Source organism: Passer domesticus, chromosome 1 (genome assembly GCF_036417665.1).
Source record: "Passer domesticus isolate bPasDom1 chromosome 1, bPasDom1.hap1, whole genome shotgun sequence".
Lineage (NCBI taxonomy): Eukaryota > Metazoa > Chordata > Aves > Passeriformes > Passeridae > Passer > Passer domesticus.
In genome coordinates, this window is record NC_087474.1 from 30,537,617 (window position 1) to 30,554,994 (window position 17,378).

A 17,378-nucleotide genomic window follows, 5' to 3' on the forward strand; every position below is an offset into this window, starting at 1 on the left:
TAAATGTTTGGATGTTCATGTCCATGGTTTTAAAAATATTAGATTTTGTTGCTATGCATTTCTGTTCATTTGCAGCTGATATTCATATATTTGTCCTATTTATTTTCACATTTTAAGAAGTATTTAGAAATGCAGGGGAATCTCTCAACGGCTTTTGCATAAAATGATAATAGCAACTTGCTTCCTCCTTCTTCCCATCCCCCCAAAATAGAGCGTACTACTGAAATTATTTAAATTGACTGAGCCTTTTAAGCAAGTAAACACATTTTAACTAGTTTTTTTTCCCAATCCTTCCATTCATGCCTACTATAGAAATTAGCCTTCACTCTTCCTTCACTTACACATGGATACACACACTTGCATGGACACAAGAAAAATTTCTTTTCTCCTGTCAGCATTCCTACCCAACAATAGTTAGATTAGTGGAAATGAGGGCCTCCGCAGAGAAAGGACATTCAGCCACAGAAGGCTCCCTGCAGGAACAGCTGGTAGGGGTTAATGGCTGCTGAACCTCACAGCCAGGGCCTATTCTCTATTGTGTGTTCAACTCCTGGGAAGGAGGGAGACTTGTGACAGCTTCTGGGGTGCATGGGATCAGAGGTACAGCAGCTAGGTCAGAGAGGTAGTGTTCGGGGGGAAAAGGCTAGCCGGGAATTGCAATAAAAATGAACTCTGCGGCGGGGACGGCCGAGCCTTGAAATCTGCAAAAATTGGGCGCAAATTGCCGCGGGGAAACAGTAAAGGATTATTCAGTAACGTGGCTTCTAACCTTTTAACAACTGCGATATGAATTAAAAGAACAATTGGAGGGAGATGGGGGATGAATAATTCATATCTGAAAGTGGATGAAATCCAAGTCCGAGCGAACCGTGCGCCGCTAATGTATGTTATTTACGTTGGTGCTCTCGCCCTTCCGAGGGCCGCTCTCCGGATGGTGGAGCAAGCACCGTGCCTGCCGTCCCCAGCACTCCCCTCAGGAGTGAGCCCTCGGTGCTCAGCACGCTTCAGTTTAAATAGGGAGTGATTAATAAGTGCATGTGGTCCCTCGGTGTAGGTGTGTTTGCCACACCGCCACAGCTGGCGGCTGGAAGGAGCCCTTCTCCAGGGCTGGGGGGATGTGCTGGAAGGTCTGGCCTGCTTGGGGACTGGGCTGCTCTGCCGCCTGCCTGTGCCCGGCACTCACCAGGAAAAAAATTCCGACTGTGAAAAAAGTTGGGAAGAATAGCCTCGGTGGGCTGAAAGAATCACCTCTGGGAAAACACTAGGATGTTTCTGTCACCCCTGCCCCTCCTTGCTTTGGGACAGTTTGGCAGGATGCTGTAGTTTTACAGGGACCTTAGAGGGAGCTGTATTTCCCTTCTGACAGAGGATTCCTCTCCATACAATACCTGAAAAGTTTCAAAATTAAAAAAAGTATCATAAAATCACAAAAAATTATTAGATTGACTAATTCTGGGTGGAAACCTCCTCTCCTTTCACCAACTACGGCAGCAACCTTTTTTTTTCCCTCCACTCTTTTGGTATGAGAATTGCTTTCACTCAGTAACATTAAATATTGGGAGGTGCTAGGAATGTTATACTTGTAAGCTAAAGCTTAAGTAAAAGAATAACAAGTTTGCTGTTAATACAGCTCTTTTGCTCTAAATCACCTGATTCCCTGTTCCCATTATGCTTCTAGATGAGATATCAGCACATATTTTACCCAGTGCAGTTTGGGTGAAAAAGTTCAGCTGTAATTATCATTCCTTAGTTTTGTTTGTTTAATCTCAAACTTTTTAAGTCACGTAAATCATTTTGCCTTATGGTTAGCTTTATTTTTGTTTCTCTAAGTGAGTTTGTTTGAAGAAAAAAAAAGAGAGAGCAAGAGAAAAACACCGTTCCACTGAAATCCTCACCTGCAGCAGAAGCATGAAAGATATTGTCAGTGAGCTCCCAGTGAGTCCTTTGTAAGCAATACAGATGCAATACGCTCATTAAAGTTCTTTTATTTGGATTGTAATGGCTCAATGGAAGCGTATGAGCCAGAGCCTGAGGGCTTTTAAGAATATTTAAGATGCACTGAAGTGTGTCATGCCTGAGCACACCTCTACACAGTGTTGCAGACCCCAGAATGAGGATTGACAAGTACAGGTAAAAACAACAACAGAGACATAACAGAACAATAACAGAAGTGCTTCCCTGAAGTACCAACACTGACAGCTCAATAGAATAAGCAAAAATATCACCAAAATGACTTGCAGGCAGGAATAAATGAGGCTTCCAAACACTTGTGAGAGAGCGCTCAGAACATTTATCCTGCTTTACATTGTGGGTACTGAAACACTGAGTGTAAGTGACGTCCCCAGAGGCAGGCAGGCAGCAGAGCAGAGCACCTGCCACCACAACCCTTAGTCATGCTTTCTGCTGGGCTCGGCAGGTGTCCCTCGAACACAAAACCCTTCCTCTGCATATTCTGGTATGTCCTCTGCCCAAAGGAAGGCCCCGAGTCTGCAAACAGCTCTGTGCATGAACAGATTTCACCATGTACCTAAGTGGTTTTTTTTGATCCTGATTCCCAAAGGTCAATGTCCATGCTAAAGGTCTTCACTTGGACTGGTGGAATCATAGGACTGCACTGAAATGTCCATGCTCTGGATGCCTGAATTCTTTGAAAACAGTGAGGATGGATGATAAATCTGGAAAGCAAAATAGGCAAATAGGTTCATCTGGGTTAAGACTTCTTTCTGAATGCATGAATTCAGTTCATAGGCAATTTCTCACACTAAATATAAACATCCGAAAGCAAGACTGGCTTGACATAAATATAACTTAGAATAGCAGAGTTAGCAGGTGTGTTTCTAGTAAGTTGCATTCAAATTCCCATTTGCTTAAATAAATACAAAAGTAAGAGTAAGGGAGTTTGTTGACCTCTTGGCTGTTCATATTGTCAGCATAAAGACAAAAGGGGTATGAAATTAAGAACTCAGGAGGGATTTACTGTGATGACAGACTCTCACACTAAGGGTTTGGTGCATTTGGTAAACTCTTAATCTCCTCAGGCTGCAGCAACTGATTCCAGTAATTTGTTGACACATTTTTTTAAGATACAGATAAATTAGTTTTGTGACAAAATTTAAGAGAAGATGCTGTTTACAAAACCATGATGCTATTTCTAAAGCTGCCAGTTCAAACACTATGTGTGATGTGCTCTGCAGGATGTGCTATTGAAAGGGTTAAGCTTTTCTGACTTTCAGATACAATGAAATTATGACAGGAAGAAAATTGTGCCATTTTAGCATGAAAATGCTTGTACAAATACTGTCGTTCCTTCCTTCTTACTTTCTTTATAATGCCTCAACGATAGCTAAGATGACAGACATTTGACAGGTATCTGTAAGCATACAACCCAGGCAGCTCATTAAAGTTTTTCTTTCTATGCATCAGCTTTCACAAAGGCAAAAACCCATTAGCATTGACTATTTTGCAGATTAGAAGAATTAAGGGCTTCAAACGTTGGCTTATACCAAGCAATGTCATTTGTGAAGTGATGTTTGCTTTATTATTTCCCTTTCTCTCCCTCTGAAACCAGACTGACATGACTTTAGCTCAACGTAGGGCGTAATGTGCAAACCAAAGGACTGGCTCACCGATGAAAAGAAACACATTCCCTTTTATACATGACTGGAATGGCAAAAAGGGGAGACTTTACATGTACTATTTAGGCTCATTAGAGTACTGATTATGATAGTTCTCCGGTGTAATCTTTAATCGACTTTGACACTAGATTTGCCCCGTTACAAATCCTGTCATGCAAATTAAGTCATTTGTGTTGTTTGATATGGAAAGATCTGCTATGAAATGAAAGATTAGTTCACAGATGAGGCACCAGAGACTGCTGCCCTTGTGCACCATGCAACTGATTACAAGGATGAGAGCATCCATTTTTATACTGCTGTTAACATTTAGGAAAGAAGATTAAATTATCGTAGTTTATTTCCTTCTTCCTGCATGCAGTTATTTTAAATAAGATTTCATAATCCTTATTTTAATTTTATGCAAAACTGGCAAAGCTGGTTAAATGCAATACCACCATTTTAAAAAGGGAACATATTTTTGGAGGCAATGTGGATGATGCATTGGGCATTTTTTTAAGTGTCCTTGAATGAGATATTGGATTTTGTTCCTTTTTTATTTGTTATCAGATGGCAGAGATTTTACCACCATGTAGAAACCAGCAATGAAAAATTACTGTAAATTTTCATGTGCTAAAAACCTACCAATTTAGTTTGCAATGTATAGGATGCATTTTAATATATCTGTTTTTCTTTTCTATGGGTTATTCATATATTTCATTAATCATATGGGCTTGATAGGAAAGGTCCACTTAAAGAATGAGTGTTTTTCTACTTAGAAAAAGCTTAAGAAGAAAACATTGCACCTAGGTTCACTTTACTAATTAAGTAAAGTTTGTATTGCTGATGAATGAGCCAGAGCTGCTTTTAAGATTTTAGAGTCTCTCATGCCCAAGCCACAGGTGATGGCTGGCACAATACATTTCATATACCTGTCCTTGATTCTGGTAGGCAATCCCTTACTGGTGACAAAGAATGTCAAAGTCTTTATAAGGATCATTCTATACTGATTTATTTATAAGGTTCTGTACCCTTGAACCACAGTGTTTGATCTGCTTGAGGAATTTGAGGTGCTTAGTTACTTTTAACACTTCCCTCTTAAAACAAAAATAAATTTGCATTTTAAGCAGATCACCTAATTTCTCTGAGAGGGTGGGAACCATGGGTATCTGCATAAGTTCAAACTGATATAGCCTGAATCTAAACAAACCAAAATAGCTGGCAAAATATTCATCATTTTCCATTTTCATTAAGCATTGTCAGCAAAGAAACAGCTGTGCAATATTTTTGTATGCTGCTCTAGCTGTATGGGATGGACACACAGAACGTGCCTAGTGCCATGGTTGGGGATGGAACTCAAGAAATTAATACATACCACTGCTACATATTCTTTAAGGCAATGGATTGTTAAAAACCTCCAATTAAATGTGCTCTCATCTTGTCCTAACCATTCTTTCTACCTCTCATTTCTAATCTATTGATTTTGTCCTTTTTAAACTATATGTTAAAAGAAATTACCACTACATTTGGTCACTGTGTTCTGGCATAGCACATGAATATTTTGCATAATCTGGATGTCCTCTTATTGTTTGCATGAGCATGAAAGCTGCAGTTACCTGAAATTCTCTTAAATGAACACGGCACAAGCTGGAATGATCCTTGGAAAAGTTTACTTCACTTTTGGGCAACTTAAAGGAATTTTAGCCTTTATTTTCCACTTGATTATTCCAAGATTCTGTGAGATCATTTATTTACAGATCAGTAGTGCTAAATATTTCTGAGTTACTGAAAAAGAACCCCTCTCAATATTGAACAATTGGCTTTAGAAACCTTAAGGAAGAACCCATATAATACACAGTTGAAAAAAGTTGATAGGTGTTACAAATTTCAGACCACCAGTGACTTAAATAAACAATCAAATGTTTTACTTCATCAACATTTTAGGAATTAAATACCTGAAACCTATCAAAGATACACTTATTTTAATGTGGTATGTTGCAATTTACATGGTTGTCTTTGTCCCCTTAGTGTCAGGTGACAGTTTTGAAGCCTGTCAAAAGTAAATAAGAAGGATTCTTCTGAAAATCCCGGTTTTAGAATAATTAGTTTTTTCCTCTTTATTTTAATGAAATATAATAAAATTCATACTGCTTTAAAAAGCCAGGTTTTTAATGTGTTATATTTTTTTAAAAAAGAAATCTATCTGTCATAACATATATGGTAGAGTTTAAAAGTAAGGTTTTCCAACCATCACATAATTTGATTAACATTTCATAAGTGCAAGCCTGTGTTGTATTATTGCTGTAAAATTTTTCTATTGGCATAAAATAGGCTTGGACATGCTTTCATAAAGATGCATACAGCAAGTGAGCATGCTTTCACAAAGCCATCCTTGCAATTCAAGGGCATTAGGTACCCATCAACATATTGTAAGTATTGAATCTTTCTCTTAGACCTGTTTGAGAGCAATGTGTTATCTTCTATTAGCCAAAATACCACAGTACTTATACAAAGGATTCAAATGTGTCATATACTTCTCCCCAGGCTCATTTGCTCTCACTGCTTGATGCTTCCTGCATTACAGTAATGGAGTCCATAAAATGTAATAAGAAAATGTGTACTTTAATTAGCCAAGTCATGCTATGAAGAAACTCTCATATAAATCACTTATCTTTAATTGCATGTATGAGTTGTGTAAAATGACACTTTATATTAAGTTTATTGAAGTGTCTTAAGTTTTTTTATAGTAAGTGTAAATACTGGTATGGTCAGAAGAAACCTTGCAACACTAAAATATTCAACTATTGCACTGGCTGGATGGATATGAAAATTAAGAAGGCTACTAGCATACGAGAATTTTTTAAACCTCAAGATACAAATCAGAGTACATTAGTTAGATGCATTAAATTATGTAGCAATTCTCTGATAAAAATGCTGGAACCTCAATCGAATGAGTCAATTTAGAAACAGTTTAGTTTAAGTGGATTTCCCAGGTAGTGGAGTAGGTTAGGTCATTTAGTAATTTTTTTTTTTTCTCTGTGTGAGTGTTACAAGTCTATTAATGACATCCTAGGAATTATAGCCCATTTTTAAACATTTTTTTCAGACTCTAAAGGACAAAATTATTTACAAAGGCATCAGAATCGTTTAGATGCTTAATTCCTTTAGTTTTGAGATAACCCTTTATTACTGTAAAGTGTCTTTTTCTTGTTTATGTGCATTTGGATGTGTGAGAATACATGTCCAGGACACCACTAACCTTTTGTGTTGGCAGGCAACCAAAGTTTGTATAATTCTCAAAATATGTTTTGCTGTGTTGGTGTAAGTAAGAGCTCATATACAAGTTTATGGCTTGACCCGTTCAGCACAAGCTGCCACACCCAGTGCATCAAATGAGATCTCATCTGCAACTCATTAATGACAGCAATATTTGTCTGCCATCATGGAAGCACCTTGGCTGACCCATCCTGTCACTATCTGCAAGTATCTGCACTATACCTGGTGACTCTTGGCTTTCCTGAAAACACTGTGGCCTCCTCTCAAACAGACATTGCCTTCTGCACCACAGCATCTTTCTTTAATAGGCCACAAGTGCACACTGTACCATTGAATTTGGCCCGTTTATTCAGGCCAGCTTTCCACAGCTTTCCACATGGTTTCTGCATTGTTTGCCTTTGTACCCTACTATGTGTCCTAACCAATTCCATCAGCACTCTTCATTCTGTGTCAGTGCTCCAAAAGAGAATGTCAAAAAAGTTCTGTCCCATGATCCCTATCCTAAGAGTATGAACTGACCTGGAGGTTAAAATCCTGTTTAAACTGTTAAAATCCTCCCAACATGTTACTTCCCTTCTAGCACTACTCCCTGCCATCTTCCTCTTATCCAGATCATGAAATATGCACGGAACATGACCCTTTGCTGGAAGGGTGGTAACCTGTAAAGTTGATAGGTTATTCTAGTACAATGTACATATAATAAACCTGTGCTGCAATGTATCCATTTCCCTTTTACCTTAAGAGTGTAATTAAAATTTCCCCCAATTTGCACTCAAACACCTTATATTCTCACTTCAGAGTAACAGGAACAGAACTCCATGTTCTCTTCCCCATCAAATAAAAGCTTCAAGTAGTATGATCTCTCTTGAAACCTGACAGATTTATTAAAATTTATTTCTTAAGTGATGCTCATCTGATGGGCTCTTCTGCAATGAAAGTTACTCTAATGCTATTTCACCTTTTTCCTCTACTTCTCATCATCTCAAGCAATACAAACCGAAATGCTTGGATTTCAGTCACAATCACAGGTAGAGTGTGAATTCTGTTCTGTGTTCTGGCTCTGGCTTTATGGCCAGTTTCTAACTTGTACTTGTGCAGAATAAAAGGCCATGAATGCAGGCTTGTTCTGCAACGGGTCTCTAAATTGCAAGGGTTTTCTTATTATGTTCAGAAAAATCAGAATGCTAGTATAAAGAACAGAACAAGGGGAGCACATGGTTGTCTACTTGTCTTCTAAATTTTCTGCCCTCTGTCTCTGTAATGCACTTGGAATCAGTGTTTTCAGGGTGCTGCGAGTGTAACTGGTATAATACACTCAGAATTAGGGAAGAATTTTTGTATTGTGGCAAAATTGCCAGGAATATGTGACTATTTTTTCCATCACACAGCCTTATAAAGACACCACAAGAATACTTAGTAAAGGTTAGGCTGTTTAACACTCAGCAATTAATGGGAATGATCTGTGTGTTTCAAATCACAACCACTGTCTGCTGTGAATAAGTAGACAATAGTTCAGCTCCCTGAAAAAAAAAAAAAAACAACCAACATGGAGACCTATGATTTTGCTATTCAACTATTATCTGCAGGGAATAATGTAAACACTTTGAAGCCTTAGGTTTTGACTTACCAATCCCTCCATCTGCTTCTCTTTTCCCTTTCTTCTCCACATTTCCATAAATGGGAGTTTTTCACATAAGCCCTGTAGCATTCCCACTGAGGACACTTCAAAAATGTTTGGTATATTAACCAGTACAGTGCCAACCTTCTGCCTGTAACTCAGAAACAGATACATTTCGATTAAACATAGTGAGCCTCTGACCAAAGTTTGAAGTAAACTTTCACATGAAGTACTCAGGAGTAAAACACTGACTCTATAAATATTCAGCTCAGTAGAAATTAAAAAACTGAAAGGGAAAAATTGCCTTTTCACTGAATTGTCAACCCTACAGCAAATTAGTGGGAACAGACAGGAAACACACAAAATATTCTGTATCTATCTGATGATGTTTTCTATAATTAAAGGTACTTCATGCATTTATGATGTGAACAATACATAAAAAAATAAAAACTCTAGCTTTGTGTACACAAATATAAATTATATTCAAAACAGCATGGAAGTTTTGACTTAAAAGTTCAGAAAATTATGTTCACCCCAAAGAGAGTCCTTACAAGTAGCAGGTATAAGATTAAAATAAAATATTAGATTCCCAAATATGAAGTATTTTAAAACATCTCACTTATTTTTGCTATTATAATTACAGACTATCAAGGTGGAAGTGTGCAACTGAATTGACAATGACTCCTTGAATGAATAAAACACAAGAATATATTTAGCTATTGAAACATCTGTGTAACTCCCATTACCAGAGCTGTATGCCCAAGGTACAATACAACAGTGAGCTCTGTTGTATTTATACATATATCTCAGAGAGCAGAAGTGGTGAAAAAAAAAAAAAAAAAGTTAAACAGGGTGTACTAAAATGCTGTGGAAATTATGGCCCATGAGGGCTTCAGAAACCACAGGCACAATGATATTTCAGTGCTTCTCTGGTCAACATGAGAAATTCTGCTCACTGTGGCAGGAGGCAGGCTTATTCCCAGCTGGAGCCACCTTCCACCTTCTCTTCACGTTTAGCACTGCAGGGCTTCGTGCTTCCATAGCCATCATTCTCTTCAAAAGACACTTAGGTGACTTCTGTGTGAGGCAATTCAAGAGTTGGCTGTTCTATGAGTTACTGAAACCTCTTGATTTAAGACAATAATTTTACACCTAAGAGTAATAGATAATAAATAATTAGGACAGAGGTGACATCTTTTATTAAGAGTTACATTTTGTAAGTGGAAAAAAAATGAAGCATAGAGGAACAGGTCTTACTCCTGGAAAATCAACAAAGGGAATCAGAATATATTTGTTTTAGTAAAGTGGGTTATCATCTAAGATTATAATCTTTGACCATCTGGGAGCTGAGCTGGTGAAAAGTGGCTTCACTAAGACTGGACCTGAAAAGCAGAATGGTTTTGTTCAGGATTTGCCCCTTAAAGGAAACTGTTGGGTCAGGTTCGGCTCTAATGATTTGCATGTGAGCAATACTTGCAAACTCATGGCAACCTAGGTTAGACATTCCTGTTTGGGCCCACTGCTGTCCGTACTGGGGTCAAAAGGAAGTCAGTATTCTGATGGCTTAGATATAGGTTTGATGAGGATCAGAGACAAATGACACCACAGGATTAGACAGATTTTAAAATCAAACAGTAAGCGAGGGCTGGATTTAGAATCTGGTGCCCTGTGTCTGGCAAGTTATGGGAAAGGCAGCAGGCAAAGCTAAGGTTGAAAAGAGAAAACACGTGCACAACCACAAAACACAAATGTGTAAATACATGTGCTTGATACTTAAACAGGAATATAACAGTCTAAAAAGATGAAAGATAACATAGATGAAATCTTCATGAAATGTTTGAATGGATGTGATGTCGGCTGATGACTCAAGCTGAGATTTCTTATGGGATGGAACCCAGAGTCTCTCATATAGTGTTAAAACTCTAAGCCTGAAATGATTTGTAGGGCGAATGAACCCCTAGACTGTGAGAGCCACAGCAGACCAAATCGAGGTTATTGTGTTGTATGCTGTTTAATTGTCATACAACAAAGAGCTCAATCCCCACTAATATCAAGGTCTGTTTTCTCCTTTCTAGGCCATTTATTAGATGATCTTGTCTTGTGCATATGAAATATTTTCTTTGAGTATGTAGTGACTTATAAATGTGTAATTCCAATGCTGAAATATCAGAACATTTGAGTGATTAGTGGTGTGCCCATGAAACTTTAATCAGCACTCCATTTAATTACACCACCTTGTTAAAAAATGCTTTTTGCCATTCTGAAAAATTTCTGATGTCCAGTATATGGAAAATGAGTTATTTCAGTTGTGATGTCAAGAAAGCAATTTATTACCGAGTAAAAATTTCATAATTGTATTTAACTTAAGTTGTTGAAGACACTTTCCAGTAATTACTTTTTCAGTTATAATTAGGTATAGCAATTGAAATATTTTTAGTATTGCTTCTTAACTATGAATATGTTCACCTATAGATAATATTATGCTTTTCTCATATGTTGTGAACAGATAGCTATGGGTAGACATAAGCGTTAATATGGGTAGACATGAACTTTGATATACTTAAACACTTTTTAACAACAAATAAAAACATTTTCTTTAGAAATAGTGGAATCACTTAGGCTGTTGCTTTCTACTCTATCTCTGCTATTGAAAGTAAGTAAAAGCACTGTGAAACAGTGGTAGATGACACAATCCAACTCTCTGATACCACATGGAGCAGGAAATGGAGCAGTGTTAGAGGGCAAGGCAGCATTCATGCACTGGCAAACATGACAAAAACTCGTGTCTGGCCTACCAGCCTGCAACCAGTTCCCTGTGAGTATGGATGAGACAGAACTTTCTTGCTGTCACTTTGTGTTTCATTTTTGTCATCTCTGTCCTCACTGGAAAAATTCAAGGTTTTATTCTCATGATATTTACTTAGGAGACAATAGTGCTCTTTTCAATTGCAATGTTATTTTTACATCAGGAATTTTAGAAATGCTTAACTGATAGTCACTTTTATCATTGTAGGCAATTGATGAAAATATGTATTTTATGAAAAAGCAGAAATAATTTTCTGTAGAATTATGATTTTTGCACATTATAAGCAATATAGAAAAAAATTTTTGCAAGTAACAGATTTGCACTATATATTATATATACACATCTTGAAAAAGGACTTGAGAGGAGGGTGTAATGTGGTAAATACCAAATACACAGAGGTGATGTGGGTGTACATTATTAAGAGAAGAGGTTAATTAAAGTTTGCACAGGGAATGTATCTTTACAAGTCACTCCTTTCCTGCAAGTACAGTGTTTTGAGAACTGCTAAGTCTCCAAGGAAACCAGTGCTATTTGTGACTCTGTTTAGTGGTGGAAAACTAATTTTTACCTTCTCTTCTAAGACTGACAAGTCATGACAGCTCTTAGAAGTCTGAAAATCGATTATTAGTCAAGCCTTGCTGTATTTTTAGTTACCTTTTTTGTGTACTTAGACTGAATCACAGAACTACACTACAGATCAGAGGTGGAAAAGTCAGTTGTAGTCTAAAAAAATGATACAAATCCCAATTTTCACAGCAAAGCTTATAGCATAATGGTATTATATTAAAAAATTGTACCTCCTGTTTAAGTCATTTGCTAGTGTCCTGCACAAATATGATTTTTTTTTCACAGATTTTCTTGCAAGGCTGCATATAGAGCTGTATACAAACACACCTCGAGGATGGACTGAGGACCTATCAGATTGCTATCAGGCAGAATCTTAATCTCACTGTCAACCTTGAATAAACAAAAATCTTTATTCTTAAATCAGATGCTGACAGCAAGAGCCAGATTTTTAGCAAGATATTTTATACATGCCACATAGTGGACTGCTATGTCTTCTTCCTTTCACATGTTTTTCTGACAGCAAAAGGAAGATGTTGACATCCCTGAGTTTTGAAAGGCAGAGTTTGTCGTTTTCCCACATGACAGAAAATGTGAAGTCAGAGCACAAAATATCTGTACCAAACGACACCAAAACTAACCCACCTTGTTCCACGGCACAGAATGGGTTTTGCTCCATTAATTTGTTAGGTGATTTTTCAGAAAAGGGAAAACCTTTACCATTTTCAGGATGTAAAAACCTTTACCATTTTCTGGATGTAATTCCAAGATTGAAAAGAGGTTTTCCTGTGTAGTTCAGGAGAGGCAGGGATGTGTAAGAGCAGCAACTTAAGAATTAGCATCTGGGTTTAATGGGAGACACGAGCATGATGAAAAAATGGTGACAGAGGATGATAGGGATTCTGATTTGGTCAGCTCTGCATATCTGTCATAAACTGCATAGGACTGGAAGACATGTGGAGAAGAAGGAAGTGAGAAGCTGCAGGGCTATTGAGAAAAGAGGCAACATTAAAAGGAATGGAGTTATAGGAAGCTATTAATGTACCCAGGGGTAAACTCCCTTCTAACTCCCTTCTGTACAGCCTGAGCACAGAAAAAACCCTTTTCTTTTCTTTTCTTTTCTTTTCTTTTCTTTTCTTTTCTTTTCTTTTCTTTTCTTTTCTTTTCTTTTCTTTTCTTTTCTTTTCTTTTCTTTTCTTTTCTTTTCTTTTCTTTTCTTTTCTTTTCTTTTCTTTTCTTTTCTTTTCTTTTCTTTTCTTTTTTTTCTTTTCCTCCCTTCCCTTCCCTTCCCTTCCCTTCCCTTCCCTTCCCTTCCCTTCCCTTCCCTTCCCTTCCCTTCCCTTCCCTTCCCTTCCCTTCCCTTCCCTTCCCTTCCCTTCCCTTCCCTTCCCTTCCCTTCCCTTCCCTTCCCTTCCCTTCCCTTCCCTTCCCTTCCCTTCCCTTCCCTTCCCTTCCCTTCCCTTCCCCTTCCCTTCCCTTCCCTTCCCTTCCCTTCCCTTCCCTTCCCTTCCCTTCCCTTCCCTTTCCTCTCTTCTCTTCTCTTCTCTTCTCTTCTCTTCTCTTCTCTTCTCTTCTCTTCTCTTCTCTTCTCTTCTCTTCTCTTCTCTTCTCTTCTCTTCTCTTCTCTTCTCTTTCAACCTCTGGATTATATATTTGAGACAGTGGAATTAATCTTTCTCAATCCTGGCAAGTACATAAAATGGTATTCCTTGTGACTTATTTTTACTTTTCTTATGTAAGTGGACAATCTAAAGTATATATTCAAGCTGGTCAGATATTCATAATAATGTCTCTTAAAAACCTTTCAAATACAGCAATAAAAATTCACTGTTACTTATCCAATTTTCTGTTTTCATCAGTGAAAATGATTTTAATTTTTTTTTTGCAAATGTGCCCATGCTGCATTGGAAAAATCTTTGAAATTTAAATACTTTTCAGTATACTCTAAGACTTACAGCTTTGTGGCATATATGTATGTTAACAGTAACTCAGTGGAGTTCTGGTGATAAAATACTTGGAAAAAAATAGGATAATGAGAGAACCACTGTCTACTCAGGGTTTGGCTCACCTTCTGTCTTCTGGATTGCTCTCCCTCACTGTTTACACCACTCCCTCGGGGCACTTTTTAAACAGTTCTTTAATCACCGAGTCCACAAGACAAATGTTGTTAATTGATTTGAAAGCTGATGACAGAAATCTGGACCTGGCATGATCTCGTGCACCAGGTTTTGAAATAATCAAATCCAAATGAGTTTGAGAGTCAGGTGCTGTGAAAGGACCTGTGCTAGAGGGAAGTGACCCCATGAGCTTGTTTGAATGTTCAGACCAGAGTCATTGCAGGCTCCTAAGGACAGGGGCAACAAACTGCCTCATCTTGTTGAGCTCTTAGGAAAAGAACCTTGGCTGAGCTCCCAAGGACACCTGAGTGTCCCAAAGCGTTGTGTTCCAAGTGGGATAGGATGCCCTGGTCTAGCATTATACGGGACACAAATGATCCTCAAAAGCTGTGCTCAATGATATGTATGGCACATTTATATTCACAACTACATAAACACATGAAAGAAATGACATCCAAAGTCTCAATAAAACCACTGGTTAATGCTAGATTTTTCTCCACATCATATCTAGAAATCTAGGTGTTGGCTCTGAGATATTTACTCAGTATTTTAGTTCCTATTTGTGCTGACTATCATGGAGTTACCCCAGCCATAAATTCAGCCTGTTGATTTTAGCGTGAGTGCTTTTGTGAATATAGCCAGTAGCACTAGATGTTCTTAATGACACTGCTATCCACAGAGGTATTTCCACCACAAAAGATGTTGTCAGAAGGCCTTATTAAGACATGTAGTTCTGCCTCTCTGTTTCCTCTCTGTCTGAGCGTGTCCCTCAGTGCCAATGCAATGCAGTGTAGGCTGCAGTGTTAAAAGCAATGCAGCAATCCAAGTATTCTGATCTTCCATGGATGTTGATGAAAAATCCATGTTAGTGTCTTAACCTTGTGATAATGAAGGAGTTGCAGTTGAGCAGTATTTCTGTCCTTTGTTTATTCTTATTTATTTTTGTTTAAAATATTTTTCTAGTATTTGCTTTAACAAAATATTTTGGTCACTTGAAAAAAGTAGCAATGAACAGGAAAAAAGGTGAAGGTAACCTTTCTAATAATTCTGGAAAGAATGAAGCCTTGCTTCTTGATAGTCATTACTGGTCTTGAATCTGATACAATTTTCTCAGACCTGTTAGGTGATGAGGAACCTTCCAGTTTGCAAGCTGTTGGAAAGCCATTTCAGGATTCCGAATGCCTTAATATAAATTACCCTCTGAGAGCACAAGTTTGTCCTAACAGGCCAAGAGCAAAGTGTCAAGAAGTTAAAAAAAAAAGGTTGATGTAATGTATCCACTCATTAAGGTACACACACATTGGTTATTATAAAACTTTTATTCTCTAAATTTTAAGCTCTATAGGAGAAAGAAAAACAAAGAAAAGTCTAATTCTTTTTCTGCTTATGTCTACTTAAAATACTTTTCTGTAGTGATAGCTTTTTTTCAAAACCATAATAAAAATGTTTCAAATTAACATCTTGAATTCCTTTTCAAAATAATATTCTTTGTCTTTACAACTCCCTTCTAACCCTAAGATTTCTCACCCTTCTGATTCACCCTGACCTGATGTGAATCATAGCATGGTTATACCTATAAAGATGTTTTGGACCACAGAGCTTCAGTCTTGCTATGTAACACTGAAGCAGATCTTGCTGGATGTGTTTTCAAACATTGCTGCTTTCAGATCCATAGGTACAGTTCCAGTGTGGTTGGGGAAGAATAGTATTTAGAAATATTGTTTCTGCAGCCAGGTAGATCTTTTCTGTCCTGTGAATACCTTGCTTTGGAAACTATAAGCTCCACTGCTTATGCATTTATCAGGCTTTTAACCCCTTCTAGGGAATAGGCATCTGGCTGCTTCACATCCTACTCATTGCAAACCCCAGCCTTCCAGTGTGCTGCTTGTAAAACATCCTTGTTTTCACTTGTCTGACATCCCCTTAGGTATACTAATTCCCCTCCTTCCTCCCACGTCTCAACAATCATCAACTACTGAGGCATCCAGCTTACCTTTTTGTGACTATTTTCTTCCTACATTTCATTCAGATATAGCCAGAAAGATCACAAGCAGAAAGCTTGTAAAGTGATTAAACTCATTTTCTTCGTTTGCTGTGGCGCCAGCTTTCTAGGTCCTTTATAGAAACTAGCTCAGTCATGTGGCAGGGTGAGCCTGAGATTCCTGGTGCAGATCATTATGCTCCCATAAATTATCTCATATGTACCTGAGCCAGGGTTTGAACCAGACATTCAGAGGAGAGGTTTTTTTCCTTTTGCTCTTTACTTTTGTTTGCTGTCCTGCACCACTTTTCTCTTGCCTGTAGAATGAAGAACAAACTCATTTTTCAAACAGTTGATTCTGTTTAATTCCACTGTCTTTGAAAGGTACTCTCTCCTTTTCAGTCAAAATTATCTTAAATAAAATTTGTGTAGTAGCCTAAACTCATAAAGAGAAGGAAAGAAATTTTAATTATTATTAAATTATGATTATTAATTTAGCTATTTATTATTAATTCATTTTAATTAAATTAAATAATCACAGTGTATTTTAATTTTTAAAATTACAATGGCCATACAAGGTAGTATTTACTTCTGAAGAGCTTATGCCTGTGTGGGTGTACAATTTATTGCAACTGTCAATGGAACTGATCACTGAAACAGAAAAAATTCCTTGGATAAATTTTCTATTGATATATTTAGTACTCAAGTTTTAAACTGCCTTCTTTGATAAATTTGTCATGTAATCCAGCTGAAAATCTTAATGAAATTTCTGCTACAAGAATTAATAATAATGTATGGTTATGTTACACAATGTGTTAAAAATATACACAGTAGTACATATCTATCAGGTTATTTTTTTATTTTCTAAAAAAAGAAACAAAAAAAAAACCCCACAACTTTTCAGATACAAACAAAAACAAAACCAAACCAAAACAAACAAACAAACAAAAGCAACAAACAGCCATTTCCCAGGAATCTTTGAGTTCAGCTCACAGTTTTACTTCAACCTAACTTTTGGGTTATTTTGGTTTCTAAATATTTTCAATCCATATTTTTTAAAGAATGTTGAAAAAGCTTTTCTACATAAATAAGACAAATGGCTAAAGGAGAATAAAGTGCTACAGTAGTCTAATGCTCTTGGAAGGTCACCAGCATTACTATGTGCACGCTCAAAACTGTCTGTACCATCCATGAGTAAATAGATCCCTATTATCCATGGACATTAAAAATACACCAAGGTGAGCTCAACTCCCTGGGGAGGGTGAAGTGGACATGGCCTTATATCTTCAGTATGGATATGGGATCTGCTAATGGTCCTGGAAACATACTGGTATTTCGGGCCACAGTTGCTGCAGAGAAGTGAATTGGATAGCTGGGGGACACCGGTGAAGGACGTGCTTTTCTT

General features: G+C 37.5%; 1 long non-coding RNA gene across 6 annotated transcripts in view; it reads left to right on the forward strand.

Moving 5' to 3' along the window:
- Positions 1-335: 335 nt before the first annotated feature.
- Positions 336-17,378, forward strand: part of LOC135296038 (uncharacterized) — a 44,696-nt gene continuing 27,653 nt past the window's right edge. For 3 of the 6 annotated variants that reach the window (XR_010358099.1, XR_010358108.1, XR_010358094.1), the window contains exons 1-2: positions 336-600; positions 1,831-1,935. This is a non-coding gene — a long non-coding RNA (uncharacterized LOC135296038). The remainder of the gene's footprint in view (positions 601-1,830; positions 1,936-17,378) is intronic. The other 3 variants (XR_010358107.1, XR_010358102.1, XR_010358095.1) reach the window with 1 other exon arrangement.